General features: G+C 45.5%; 1 protein-coding gene across 2 annotated transcripts in view; it reads left to right on the top strand.

The window, feature by feature from the left end:
• The first annotated feature begins 837 nt into the window (after positions 1 to 837).
• Positions 838 to 13,920, top strand: part of LOC122550927 (neuroligin-4, X-linked) — a 308,072-nt gene continuing 294,989 nt past the window's right edge. For both annotated transcript variants that reach the window (XM_043692405.2, XM_043692404.2), the window contains exon 1: positions 838 to 1,473. The gene's annotated coding sequence lies outside the window, so the exon portion shown is untranslated. The remainder of the gene's footprint in view (positions 1,474 to 13,920) is intronic.

The following is a 13,920-nucleotide window of genomic DNA, read 5'->3' as shown; positions in this document are numbered from 1 at the left end:
AAAGAAAGATATAGATGAATAGGGAGATGGAAAAACAAAGTGAGAATGGTAATGGTAGATAGATGTAAAGGCGAGATGAATATTAATAGATATGGACAGAGATGAATACAGACGGATAGATATAAATGGAAGTAAACTACTGCAGAGGCCGGAAATCTGAAATAAAAACAGAAAGTGCTGGAGAAACTGAAGGAGAGTCAAAGCAGACTGGAAACATTAACTCTGTTTCTCTCTCCACAGACACTGGCAAAAGTCTGCAACTTGCTGTTGCTTGAGATCAAAATAAAGATGGACAGATTGATAGCTATACAGATAAAGAGAAAAAAATATGGATAGATTGAAAGATTGAAAAACATAAATGGATATAAATAGATGTATGATTGAGATAATCGACAGTCAGGTAGACAGATAGACAGATGGATAGATAGATAATCAATCGATCTACAGATAGATGCAGATTGACAGACATTGACGAATGGATGGATAGATAGATAGATAGAACGATCGATTGATCGATAGATAATTGATCTACAGTTAGATGCAGATTTACAGACAGACAGATAGATAGATAGATACAGATTTACAGATAGATAGATAGATAGATGGATGATGGATGGATGGACGGATGGACGAAACAGGGTGTAAATGGCAGAAAGCTGCAGGATTCTAACCGGTCCTCTCACACTCAGCAGTATCAGCACTGATCCAGCAGACGGAGAGGGCGAGCTATTGGCTGGCATGTTTATAAATGTCTCCTCGCTTTTGTCCAATGGCAGAGAGCGTGCTGGGAGGGTGGGGAATAATGCTGCCGGCTGTCTAACTGGCAGCCTGCTCTCTCCCAGCTCTGTGTCCTACTTCATCTCCCTCTCTCCCTCTCTCTCCCCCTAAATCCGTGTCTTCGTCAGTGCCATGGGCAGAGGCAGGGGTTAAAGCGCTAACCACACACACACACACAGTCCGTGCCTTGCTCCACACTCCTGCTTGCCTGTGTGTGTGTGTGAGGGGAGCTCTCTCTCTCTCTCTCTCTGTGTGAGGGGAGCTCTCTCTCTCTCTCTCTGTGTGTGTGCAACTCCCCAGCGCTTGAGCCGCTTCCATCTCAAGGTTAATACCAGGCGCAGGAAATTTGCAGGAGGAATTATCAGCGACCCATCCAATGTGCCCAATTTGCTGCATAAATCTCATCTTGGATCGAGAAGAAAGATAAATCAAACAGGCAAGGAAACTGGCCTTGAAGATCGGGAGACGCGAATCTGAGCAGATATCTCAACTCAAACTGGACGGGAACTGATGCTGCTGCTGCGCCGTGTGGATTAATTCAGCTGTTTTCCCCTTGTATTTGGAAGACGCGTGAGGGGGAAAAGTCAGTTGAGAAAACAAGAAAAGAACAGCCCACAACCGCTCGCCTGGCCAAAGGACTTTAGCTAAACCCAGCCCCCGGGGGTGTGTGGGAGACCGCCAGCCCGTGAGACTGGGGTAAGTGCTGGGCAAAGCCAACACTGTGCCCTGATCTGTATTCGCCTCCGACAGGCACCGCTGCTCGCTGCGTTTGACCGGCGACTTTCATCTCAATGTAATGTTGTAGATTTCAGAAAAGCGGCTTGTTTTCTGTGATTGAATGTTGAACAAATTAAATACAGCAAAAAGGTCTGGAAGCCCACGGACTGTGTCCGTGAATGCGTGTGTGTATTTGTATCTGTGCGAATGTGAGTCCGTGTACGTGTATGAGTGTGGGTATTTATGTGTCTGCATGTGTGTCTGTATATGTGTGTCCGTATATGTCTATCTGTGTCTGTATATGTTTCTGTCTGTACATGTGTGTCTGTATATGTGTGTGTATATGTCCGTATATTTGTGTCTGTATGTGTGTGCCTGTATATGTGTGTCTATGTCTGTATATATGTGTATCTGCATATGTCTGTCTGTATGTGTTCCATTTCTGTATATGTGTATGTGTGTATATATGTGTGTCTGTACATGTGTGTCTGTATATGTGTGTATAATGGAAAGTATGAGTTTGTGTTAGTGTGTATATGTTGATGTGTGTATAAATGAGTTTTTGAATATCTGTCTGTGTACATATGTGTATATGAGTGTGAGGATTTATTTTGTGTATATGTGTGAAGTGTCTGTTGAACATACACTTATTAAAATAGTGATAGAGAGGAGGGGAGACACTAGTTGGTGCTTTTCAGTGAATCGCTTGCGATGCTTTCCTTATTGTGGATTTGACCCTCTGGAATTGTTGCGGGATGGATTTACTGAGCAGCTATCTGTGATGTGGGACTGGGTTTTCTTTTCCTGGGTATTAAGATTTCATCTTTTCTCCTGGTTTGAGCTCCCTCAGGAAAGTGGAAAGCCTTGCTTTCCCCGAGTGTCTGGGAGGGAGAGGGAGCCGGCACACTGGGAAGCATTCTGTGGAGGGTTTCTGTTTAATGCGGCTGCCGCTCTCTCTCTCTCTCTCTGTCTCTCACACACACACTCGGTGGGCCACGGCTCCTGCTCTCTATGTATTGGACCGTCTGTCGCCCTCTCACAATCGCTCTGCCTCTCCTCGCATGTTGCCATCTATATCCCGGCTCTATCTGTCTCTCCCTCTCATCTCCATCTGCCTCCTCCCCCAATCCGAGGTTTTTTTTTAAAACAAAAAAAAATCTCTCTGACTTTGGTCCCACTCTGATTCAATTTCTTTCTCTGTCTTTCTGTCTGACTCGCTTTCTCCGTCCCTGACTCTCTGTCTCGTTGTATCGGTTTCACTGTGTGTAGGTGGGAATCTCAATGTCTCTGTCTACCTGAACCCCCTTCCCCCCGTCCCCCCCACCCCACCTCTCTGTTTCTCTTTCTGTCTCTGACTCTCCACCCCCCCACTTTCTCCCTGACTCACTCTCGTTTCCTCCCACCACCACCCCCCCCCCAACAAATGTGTCCAATTTGCAACTCTCCCCCAAACACTGCGACACACTGACACACAAAATGGTAAATGAACATTGTCCTCACTGGAGAGAAGCCGTTTCGAGATGAAACACTGGGGTCCCATGTTGCTTGAGAGAAAGAAATTTATAGGGAATGGGATGGTCGTTATGAGGCGTGGGGGGGACTCCTCTTTCAAGAAGCACACATCATTTTGGAAAGGTGTTTGGGTCGTGGGGGGGGGGGGGGAGGGAGGGAGGGTGGTGAGTGGAGAAAGGAAGAAACCTCCAGCAAAATACTTGGATTTTGGATTCAAAGCATCGATGGGATTGACAGTCTGGGAACCCCACTCGGTTTCTGGACGAATTAGATTAAAAGCGAAGGTAAATCACATTTTAATCTCCCAGCAAACCAGGGTTGTGTGTTTTGAGAGAAGTTTTTTATTTGTTTACTGAAATTCTTTTATCTTTGTCTGAGCATTAATATAGTCGCAGCGAGCAATGTCAGTTTCCCAGCCTCTGCAGGAGGGTTAATATTTCACAACTCTGCAGGATCTCACTGCATTTTGCAGCCCATTTGGATTTATGATAATGAAGGATTCGTAACAAGTGTGCAGGGAGAGACAGACAGACGGACAGAGAGAGAGAGAGGGGGGATAAAATTGGAGCAGCTTTCGAGGTCCTCGTATAATTAAAGGCTTTCCCACATTTAACAACTCACAGAATTTTTCAAAAGAAATCTTGCTATAATTTTATTTGAGCTTTGAAGCGGCGCGAGTCTTCCACGAGGTGGCAGCACCAGCACTTGTATTCAGTGCTCCTTTGATATTCTGGAGTGGGGCTTCAAGACACGCAAGATTCTTAGGGTCAATGTTAACTCATTTGGCAAGGTTTTAGATTGAGTCCTTGGTGGATTTTTTGTTTGCTTTTATGAAAATTGTTTTGGCAGAGTAGGGAGATATCCGTTTAAAAATAAAAGGTGTCTTTCCACTAAGAGTTAGTGACAGAAAGAAACGGTACAGATCTACTCCCTTATTGTGAAATGTGGCTTCACTATATCCATATTTCTCTCTATCCCCATCTCTCTCTCTCTCTTTAGTGGAACTGTCAGTCACACTATGCTCTAAAAACAAACCAAACCAGGAGACTAATGTGTTGTAACCTGGTGCTTGTATCCCCCCAAAGCAAGATGGATTTGTGGAGGGGATGTCTGTCATGTTTCTAAACAAGAAATTATTTCAAACCCAGATTATAATTTGTCACGTTTTAAAAGAGCAGTGAACCCATATCAGCCCACGTTCAGGGTTAAATGAGATTTTATCAGAGCCCGAGTCAGGCTTCATGGTAGAAATTGGTAGACCCTTTCGCATATTAATTAAAATCAAAATCATTTTGATTTTCATGACAAAAAAACAAAGCACCAAATGAACAGGAGGCAAGTCCTTGGTGATAGGGTTAATGCTTCCAGGTCGTAGCTCCCTTGGCTGTCTGTGAAGTGACCTCTGCACTAAGTCCTTGACCTGGATTATAGTCGTCCTGCCCTGACAACAGTTTGCCTGACTGTTGTTGCCTGACAGGACCTCAGTAATTGGATTAATAGCAATATTTTACTCTCTTCTTACGCGCGCTGTGATTAAATGCACCGTTGTATTATTTGAAAAAAAAACATTTGTCGGCTGTGGGTGTCTCAGACCAGACTAGCATTTATTACCCGTCCCTAATTGCCCAGAGGGCAGTCTGGAGTCACGTATACCTCAGAGTGGGTAAAAATGGCTGTGCAGTGATAGACCATTTCAGAGGGTGGTTAAGAGCCAACCACATGATAGTGGGTCTGTAGTCAACAGATAAAGACAGCAGTCAAAAACTGTGGCAGCTTCCGAGGAGCAGGAGAATTGAAGCCCTTCATCAGGAATGTGAACAGCTTATGCCTGAAACGTTGACTCTCCTGCTCCTCGGAAGCTGCCTGACCTGCTGCGCTTTTCCAGCGCCACACTTTTCGACTCTGACTCTCCAGCATCTGCCATCATCACTTTCTCCTCGATAAAGACACCAGATTCCTTCCCCACAAAGACATGAGTGAACCAGATGGGCTCTTAACCACAATTGACTGGTTGCAGGGTCAATGTTCCAGATTTTTATTGAGTGGGCATTACACCATTGGCTGTGGTTGGATTTGAATGAATGCCTCCAGAACATAGGCCTGCAGTTCTGGATGACCAGCCCAGCCACGTTAGCGTGGATGTGTAATGAATTAACGTTTCGAGTCCAATATGACTTTTATTTAGAAGTGGAGTCAGACTGTACTCTAAACGTTGACGCTGCTTCTCTCTCTATAGATCCTGCCAGACCTGCTGGGTTTGTCCAGCACTTTCTGTTTTTAAATGGAGACTGGGAGCTGTTGAGGGGCAGGTCAGACGCAATCTCGATGAATGGTAGAGGAGGCTATGTGGCTTCCTCCTGACCCCTGTCTCGATATTTAGTTAAGCCAGTTACTGTTTCCATCCACATATTTGTTACTGGTAGTGTCCACTACTCTAATGCTCTCCTGATATACCTCCTTCCCATCTTCATAGAAACATGAGCATGTTCAACACTTGGCTACCTGTGACCTATCTTGCATTAAGTCCTGTTCAACTATCACCCCAGTGATTCACTGGCACCTACTCTGAATCATAGAATGCCTACAGCATGGAAACAGGCCCTTTGGCCCAACAGGTCCACACTGACCCTCCGAAGAATAATCCACCCCGACCAGTTTCCCCTTCTCTATTAGTCAACATTTCCCCTGACTAATGCACCTAATCTACACATCCCTGAACACTATGGGCAATTTTCCTAACCTGCACATCTTTGGACTGTGGGAGGAAACTGGAGCACCCGGAGGAAACCCACACAGACACGGGGCGAATGCACAAACTCCACACAGTCTCCTGAGGCTGGAATCGAACCTGGTTCCCTGGCGCTGTGAGGTAGCAGTGTTAACCACTGAGCCACCATGGCAACTCATCAACTTACGTTTTTAAATAAAACATTGCTTTCAAATGTGTGCCACTTATTCCTGTCACTGTGACCTCCCCCTGCCCTCCAGCCTCTTAAACACAAGCACTCCACCAATTCTGGCCTCTTGCTCCTATCTGGTTTGGATTGCTCCCCCAGCCAATGGCAGTGCTCCTTTAGGCTGATCCCTAAGTCCCAGAATTCCCTCTTTAAATCTCTCCGGTTCCCTCTCCTCCCCTCGGGTTCTTCTTAAAATCTCCAACTCCTTTGACCAAGATTTTTATCACTCTCCTATTGGCTACTTCTTTAGGTTCTGTGCCATTTTCTTTTGTCTGAGTATATCCTGTGAAATATTTTGGGATATCTGACTGCATGCAAGTAGCTTTCTAAATGCACATTGTTGTTGTTGATTCATGTTTGTCCATTGTATGAACCTAATTAACCTGACTAAGCTAGGAGGCTGTGGTTAAAGGAAGACCTGCATTTATATAGCATTTTTCACATCCTTGGGACATCCCCAAAACAATTGGCTGCTCATGCAGTGATACTGAAGCACTGTAATGTAGGAAAGGGGACAGGAATTTTTCACACATCAAGAGCAGAGAAATAGAAATAGACTTGTGTTCAGGTAATATGTTTTAAAGATGACATTGGTGAAGGGATGGAAATTGGTCAGGACACTGGAGTGAGATCTCCATCTCTTCATATAGATTGTGCCCTGGGAGTCACACACATCCACTGAGAGGTTCAATGTCTCATCTGCCAGATGGCACCTCTGCCAATGCAGCACTCCCTCCAGTACACAAAGCTTTTCAAAAATTCTTTCATAGGATGTGGGTATCACTGAATGAGACAGCACTTAGTTGCCCTTGAGAAGGTGGGGGTGAGCTGCCTTCTTGAACCGCTGCAGTCCACGTGCTGGAGGTAGATTCATAATACTGTTCGGGAGGAATTTCCAGAATTTTGACCCAGGAGGGGGTGGATGCTTGTGGGTGTGGTGCAAATCAGGCGGGCTGCATTGTCCTGGGTGGTGTCCAGCTTCGTGGGTGTAGTTGGAGCTGCCCCCATTACAGACAAGTGGGTCAGAGTATTCCATCACTTTCCTGAGTTGTAGATGGTTGTCAGGGTTTGGAGAGTCAGGAGGTGAGTTACTCACTGCAGCTTTCCTACCCTCTGACCTGCTCTTGCAGCCGTTGTGTTCATATGGTTCCTTTCAGTGAGATCTGGTCTCACAACCTTCTGGTTCAGGACCAGGATGCATCTGGGTGAGGTTGACATCTGAAAGAGTTAATGAAGTTCCTGATCATAGGTCTTGAGTCAAGAACAATCAGAGATGTTGCTGGTCTAGGAAGGGTTCGGTGGGTGTAGGACCTTTGTTTGACATCTTGCTTGGAGGCTGGCACCTTTGGCAGTGCCACACTCAAATATCATTTCTACAGTGGGGACTTGAGTCCATAACCTCCCAGTCATGAGTTACATTTGCTACTATATTTGCTACAGACTAGCTGAAGCAGATGCCTTAATGATTCAAAGGGTTGGGCCAAGTCAGATGTAGATCACAATCAGCAGAACAAATGACAGATATTATCACAACTGACTGATTCCCAATGATCCTGTAAACACCAATAAGCTATAACACAGGTCACACTTAAGTCAATGATGTTGTGTCAACACCCCTTTTAACCTGTTATGAGTTATACGCCTGTATCTGCCAGTATTATAGACTGATAACCACACAGTAAAAAGCTATTTGGGTGTGTGTGTGTGTGTGTGCATTTGTCTGGCTGGCATGTCTATTTGTGTGTGTGGGTGTGTACGTGTGCCTGTGAATGGTGTGTGTGTGTCTGTGTGCGTGTGTGTGGGTCTGTGTGCGTGTGTGTGGGTCTGTGTATGTGAGTGGTGTGTGTCTGTGAGTGGTGTGTGAGTGTGTGTGTGTGTGTCTGTGTGTGTATGTGTGAGTGTGTGTATGTGTTTGTGACAGTATGTGTGTGAGTGTTTATGTGTGTGTGTGTGCGCGTGTCTGTGTCTGTGACTGTGTCTGTGAATGGTATGTGTGTCTGTAAGTGGTGTGTGTGATGGGTGTGTGAGTATGTGTGTGTCTGTGAGTGGTGTGTGTGTATGTCTGTGAGTAGGTGTGTCTGTGTGTGTGTCTGTGAGTGGGTCTGTGTGTGTGTGTGTCCCTATGTGTCTGTGAGTGGGTCTGTGTCTGCGTGTCTGTGTCTGTGTGTCTGTCTGTGTGTCTGTGTGTGTGTGTGTGTCTGTGTGTGTGTCTGTGTGTCTGTGAGTGGGTCTGTGTGTGTGTGTGTCCCTATGTGTCTGTGAGTGGGTCTGTGTTTGTGTGTCTGTGAGTGGGTCTGTGTGTCTGTGGGTGGTGTGTGTGTGTGTGTGTGTGTGTGTGTATGTGTGTGAGTGGTGTATGTGTGTGAGTGGTGTATGTGTGTGAGTGGTATATGTGTGTGTGTGAGTGGTGTATGTGTGTGAGTGGTGTGTGTGTGTGTGTGTGAGTGGTGTGTGTGTGTGTGAGTGGTGTATGTGTGTGAGTGGTGTATGTGTGTGAGTGTGTGTATGTGTGTGTGTGTGTGTATGTGTGTGTGTATGTGTGTGAGTGGTGTATGTGTGTGAGTGGTGTATGTGTGTGAGTGGTGTGTGTGTGTGTGTGAGTGGTGTGTGTGTGTGTGTGAGTGGTGTATGTGTGTGAGTGGTGTATGTGTGTGAGTGGTGTATGTGTGTGAGTGAGTGGTGTATGTGTGTGTGTGAGTGGTGTATGTGTGTGTGTATGTGTGTGTGTGAGTGGTGTATGTGTGTGTGTGAGTGGTGTATGTGTGTGTGTGAGTGGTGTATGTGTGTGTGTGAGTGGTGTATGTGTGTGTGTGAGTGGTGTATGTGTGTGAGTGGTGTATGTGTGTGTGTGAGTGGTGTATGTGTGTGTGTGTGAGTGGTGTATGTGTGTGTGTGAGTGGTGTATGTGTGTGAGTGGTGTATGTGTGTGAGTGGTGTATGTGTGTGTGTGTGAGTGGTGTATGTGTGTGTGTGAGTAGTGTATGTGTGTGTGTGAGTGGTGTATGTGTGTGTGTGAGTGGTGTATGTGTGTGAGTGGTGTAATGGTGTGAGTGGTGTATGTGTGTGTGTGTGAGTGGTGTATATGTGTGAGTGGTGTGTGTGTATGTGTGTGAGTGGTGTATGTGTGTGAGTGGTGTATGTGTGTGAGTGGTGTATGTGTGTGAGTGGTGTGTGTGTGTGAGTGGTGTATGTGTGTGTGTGAGTGGTGTGTGTGTGTGAGTGGTGTGTGTGTGTGAGTGGTGTATGTGTGTGAGTGGTGTATGTGTGTGAGTGGTGTATGTGTGTGTGTGAGTGGTGTATGTGTGTGAGTGGTGTATGTGTGTGAGTGGTGTGTGTGTGTGAGTGGTGTATATGTGTGTGTGTGAGTGGTGTATGTGTGTGAGTGGTGTGTGTGTATGTGTGTGAGTGGTGTGTGAGTGTGTGTGTGTGAGTGGTGTATGTGTGTGAGTGGTGTATGTGTGTGAGTGGTGTATGTGTGTGAGTGGTGTGTGTGTGTGTGTGTGTTGCCCTTTTGGAAAAGAAGCTTTGTTATTTCCAGCTTATCCCCATCACCCTCACGTCTTCCCTTTTCAACAATATTACCCATTTCCTTTTGATTGAATCTGCTTTCAATACCCTTTCAGGCAGTTTGTTCCAAATTATAATAACTCACCACATTAAAACAAAATCTGCCTTATATCTCCCTCTGTTTCTATTGTCAATTACTTCCTTTATTGGTCAGAGTATTGAGGACAGGAGTTGGGAGGTCATGTTCTGGCTGTACAGGACATTGGTTAGGCCACTTTTAGAATGTTGTCTGTAATTCTAGTCTCTCTCCTATCAGAAAGATGTTGTGAAACTTGAAAGAGTTCAGAAAAGATTTACAAGGATGTTGCCAGGGTTGGAGGATTTGAGCTATAGGGAGAGGTTTAACAGGCTGGGACTGTTTTCCCTGGAGGGTCGGAGGCTGAGGGGTGACCTTATAGAGGTTTATAAAATCATGAGGGGCATCGATAGAATAAACCGACAAAGTCTTTTACCTGGGGTGGGGGAGTCCAGAATTAGAGGGCATAGGTTTAGGGTGAGAGGGGAAAGATTTAAATGGGACGTAAAGGGCAACTTTTTCACACAAAGGATGGCACGTGTATGGAATGAGCTGCCAGAGGAAGTGGTGGAGGCTGGTACAATTGCAACATTTAAAAGACATCTGGATGGGTATATGAATAGGAAGGGTTTGGAGGGATATGGGCCGGGTGCTGGCAAATGGGACTAGATTAATTTAGGATATCTGGTCGGCATGGACGAGTTGGACTGGAGGGTCAGTTTCTGTGCTGTACATCTCTATGACTCTATGACTGTCTTCCAGCAGAGGAAGCACTCTCGCTCTCTCACTCTCGCTCTCTCACTCTCGCTCTCTCTCTCTCTCTCTCTCTTGCTGCTCTGTCCAGAGACATAGCTAAATGTGACTACAATGTTCCTGTTAGAAACAAGAGAAAACAATCCTCCCTCAACGCACTTTAACTCCAAACGTGGAAGAATTGTAGTGTGAGAAGGACAGTGTGGATCTCCAAAAGGAATATTGACAAGTTAGTGGAGCAGGTAGATAAGTGGAAGATGAGGTTTAATGCAGAGAAATGTAAGGTGACACATTTTGGTCAGAAGAGCATTGAAAGACAATATAAAATAGAGGGTACAATTCTAAAAGGAGTGCAGGAGCAGAGAGACCTGGGTGTACATGTGCACAAATCATTGAAGGTGACAGAATAGGTGGAGAGAGCAGTTAATAATGTGTACAGTGTTCTGGGCTTTATTAAAAGGGGCTAGGAATACAAGAGCAGGGAGGTGATGCTGATTGTGTGTCGGACACTTGTTAGATCTCAGCTTGAGTATTGTGTGCAGTTTGTTGGCACGGTGTTCTTGGAAAGATATGAATGCATTGGGAAGAATGTTGCAGTGCTTTACAAGAATGGTTCCAGCAATGAGCACCTTCGGTTTGTGAGACTGGATTGAAGAAATCAGCACTGTTCTTTGTGAAGAGAAGGCAGCGGACAGGAGGCTTGATGGAGGTTTTCAAAATCACGAGCGGGCTGGACAGAGTAGATAGGGACAAGCTCACTAAAGGAGTTAGAATGACGGGGCATAGATTTAAAGTGTTGCACAAGAGAAGCAGAAGTGAGGTGAGAAAGTTCTTTTCCACACAACGAGGAGTTAGGGGATGGAATGCAATGTTCAAATGAGGCATTTAAGACGGGCATTAGATGATTAATTGGACAGAAATGGTGTACAGGAGCATGAGGAAAGAAGCAGGAGATTGACATGAGACAATCATACTCAGGCAGGCCCAACAGGCTGAGTTGTTCCAAAAGCCACCTTTGGGACAGTTCAATCATTTCTGCTCACCCTGCTGTAGGAAGGATGTTGTGAAACACTAAAGGGTTCAGAAAAGGTTTACAAGGATGTTGCCAAGGTCGGAGGCTTCGAGCCGTAGGGAGAGGCTAAACTGGCTGGGGCTGTTTTCTCTGGAATGCCGAAGACTGAGGGGTGACCTGATAGATACTTATAAAATCATGAGGAACATGGATAGGGTAAATAGACCAGTTTTTTTTTCCCTGAGGGTAGTGGAGTCCAGAAGTAGAGAGCATAGGTTTCAGGTGAGAGGGGAAAGACTTAAAAGGGACCCAGGGGACAACTTTTTCATGCAGAGGGTGGTGCATGTATGGAATGAACTGCTAGGGGAAGTGGTGGAGGCTAGTACAATTGTAACATTTAAAAGGCATCTGGATGGGTACATGAATAGGAAGGGTTTGGAGGTATATGGGCCAAATGCTGGCAAATGGGACTGGATTAATGTAGAATATCTGGATGGCGTGGATGAGTTGGACCGAAGGTTGTGTTTCTGTGCTGTACGTCAGTGTGATTCTGTGACTCTATAATAGCCTCCTTCAGTGCAGTAACAATAATGTGACATTACACCTGTTTCCCTTCATGTCGTGAAAATACTGCAAGCAGGGCACATTGGTCTCACCCATTTGACGTTGTGCACTATCCGAGGGGTGCAGTCTGCTGAATGGTATTGCTTACATTCCCAGCACGTTTCCCAATTAACTGGTCTTCCTTCATTGTGCTCCAGAGGCGAAGAAACTTGCTTGAAGACCTTGTGTCCGCACTAACTAAAACTGGCTCATATATTCACTGCTGTCAATTGCATTGCTACATTCAAATTCTAATCATTCTTATCTAATTTAGAGCGACTTCACATTACTTTTCATCTCGTATGTCTTTGGAGATGCATGATTTTCAATTTTAATTTCCCTTTTATTTAATCGTTGGCCGTGAAAATTCTATCAGATGCCCCCTGTCCTTGGCGGTCCATTCTTTGCAGTGTTGGAGGGGAGCTGTTTCCAGAGAAAGAGAGAGAGAGAGGGAGAGAGTGGGAAGAAGCAGCATTGGTCTGTTGATACAGTACTGCACAGATCAATGGGCGAATGCAGCAATCAATCCATCCTGTACTCTGCAGTGAGGCTGTTAATGCAGGAGAAGCTGAATACATGACCACTGCTTCCAAAACTTTCCTCCCTTCAAGCATGGTTCTTAAAGCAACTGCTGTAGATACAGCTCTACCCCTCCCTTTCCTTTCCTTCCATCTCTTTCTGCATCCTTTTCTTTATCTCACTTCTTTTTCTTTCTCTCTCTCTCTACCCTCATTGCTTTCCCTTTTTCTATTTCCTCCACTCTAACCCACTATTCCAAATCCTCTCCTTTACTTGTGATGTTTCAGTCTCCAATCACTTCTCTTTTCCTTCATTCAGACCTCCCCCTTTCTGACCCCATAAGAATGTAAATGATAGGAGTCCGATCAGGCCATTCGGCCCCTCATGCCTCCTCCATCATTCTGTAAAATATCTACCTTGAATCTGCTTTTGCACAGCACACCCTGCATCCCTTGATTTCCTTAAAAAGTCAAAAAATCTTGTGTGTTGAGTACATAGCTTTCTGGTGTACAAAGGGGAGGTGATGGCCTTAGTAGCATTATTGCTGGACTGTTAAATCAGAGAGGAGAGAGTGTGGATTGCAGATGCTGGAGATCAGAGCTGAAAAAATGTGTTGCTGGAAAAGCGCAGCAGGTCAGGCAGCATCCAAGGAGCAGGAGAATCGACGTTTCGGGCATAAGCCCTTCTTCAGGAAACTTGTTAAATCAGCGACCCAGGCAATGTCTTGGGGAGCCTGGGTTTGAACCCTGCCATGACAGCTGGTCGAATTTGAATTCAATAAAATTCTGGAATTAAGTGGCTAATGATGACCATGCATCCATTGCCAATTGATGGAAAAACCCATCTGGTTCACTAATGTCCTTTAGGGAATCTGCCATCCTTACGGAGTCTGGCCTACACGTGAGACAGCAATGTGGTGGAGTAGGATTGTTTTTCAGACTGGAGGCCTGTGACCAGTGGAGTGCCACAAGGTTCAGTGCTGGGTCCATTACTTTTCTTCATTTATATAATTGATTTGGATGAGAGCGTAAGAGGTACTGTTGGTAAGTTTGCAGATGACACCAAAATTGGAGGTGTACTGGACAGCGAAGTTTACCTCAGATTACAATGAGACCCTGATCAGATGAGCCAATGGGCTGAGGAGTGGCAGGCGGACTTTAATTTCGATAAATGCGAGGTGCTGCATTTTGGGAAAGCAAATCTTAGCAGGACTTATACACTCAATGGTAAGGTCCTCGGGAGTGTTGCTGACTAAAGAGACCTTGGAGTGCAGGTTCATAGCTCCTTGAAAGTGGAGTCACAGGTAGATAGGATAGTGAAGAAGGATGTTGTGAAACTTGAAAGGGGTCAGAAAAGATTTACAAGGATGTTGCCAGAGCCGGAGAATTTGAGCTATAGGGAGAGGCTGAACAGGCTGGGGCTGTTTTCCCTGGAGCATCAAAGGCTAAGGGGTGACCTCATAGAGGTGTAGAAAATCATGAGGGGCA

This window comes from Chiloscyllium plagiosum, unplaced genomic scaffold (assembly GCF_037043375.1).
Source record: "Chiloscyllium plagiosum isolate Xiang-an unplaced genomic scaffold, Cpla_swu_hap1 HiC_scaffold_6, whole genome shotgun sequence".
NCBI classification, from domain to species: Eukaryota; Metazoa; Chordata; class Chondrichthyes; order Orectolobiformes; family Hemiscylliidae; genus Chiloscyllium; species Chiloscyllium plagiosum.
The sequence above is the reverse complement of the archived record's forward strand: the minus strand, read 5'-3'. Positions and strand labels throughout refer to the sequence as shown.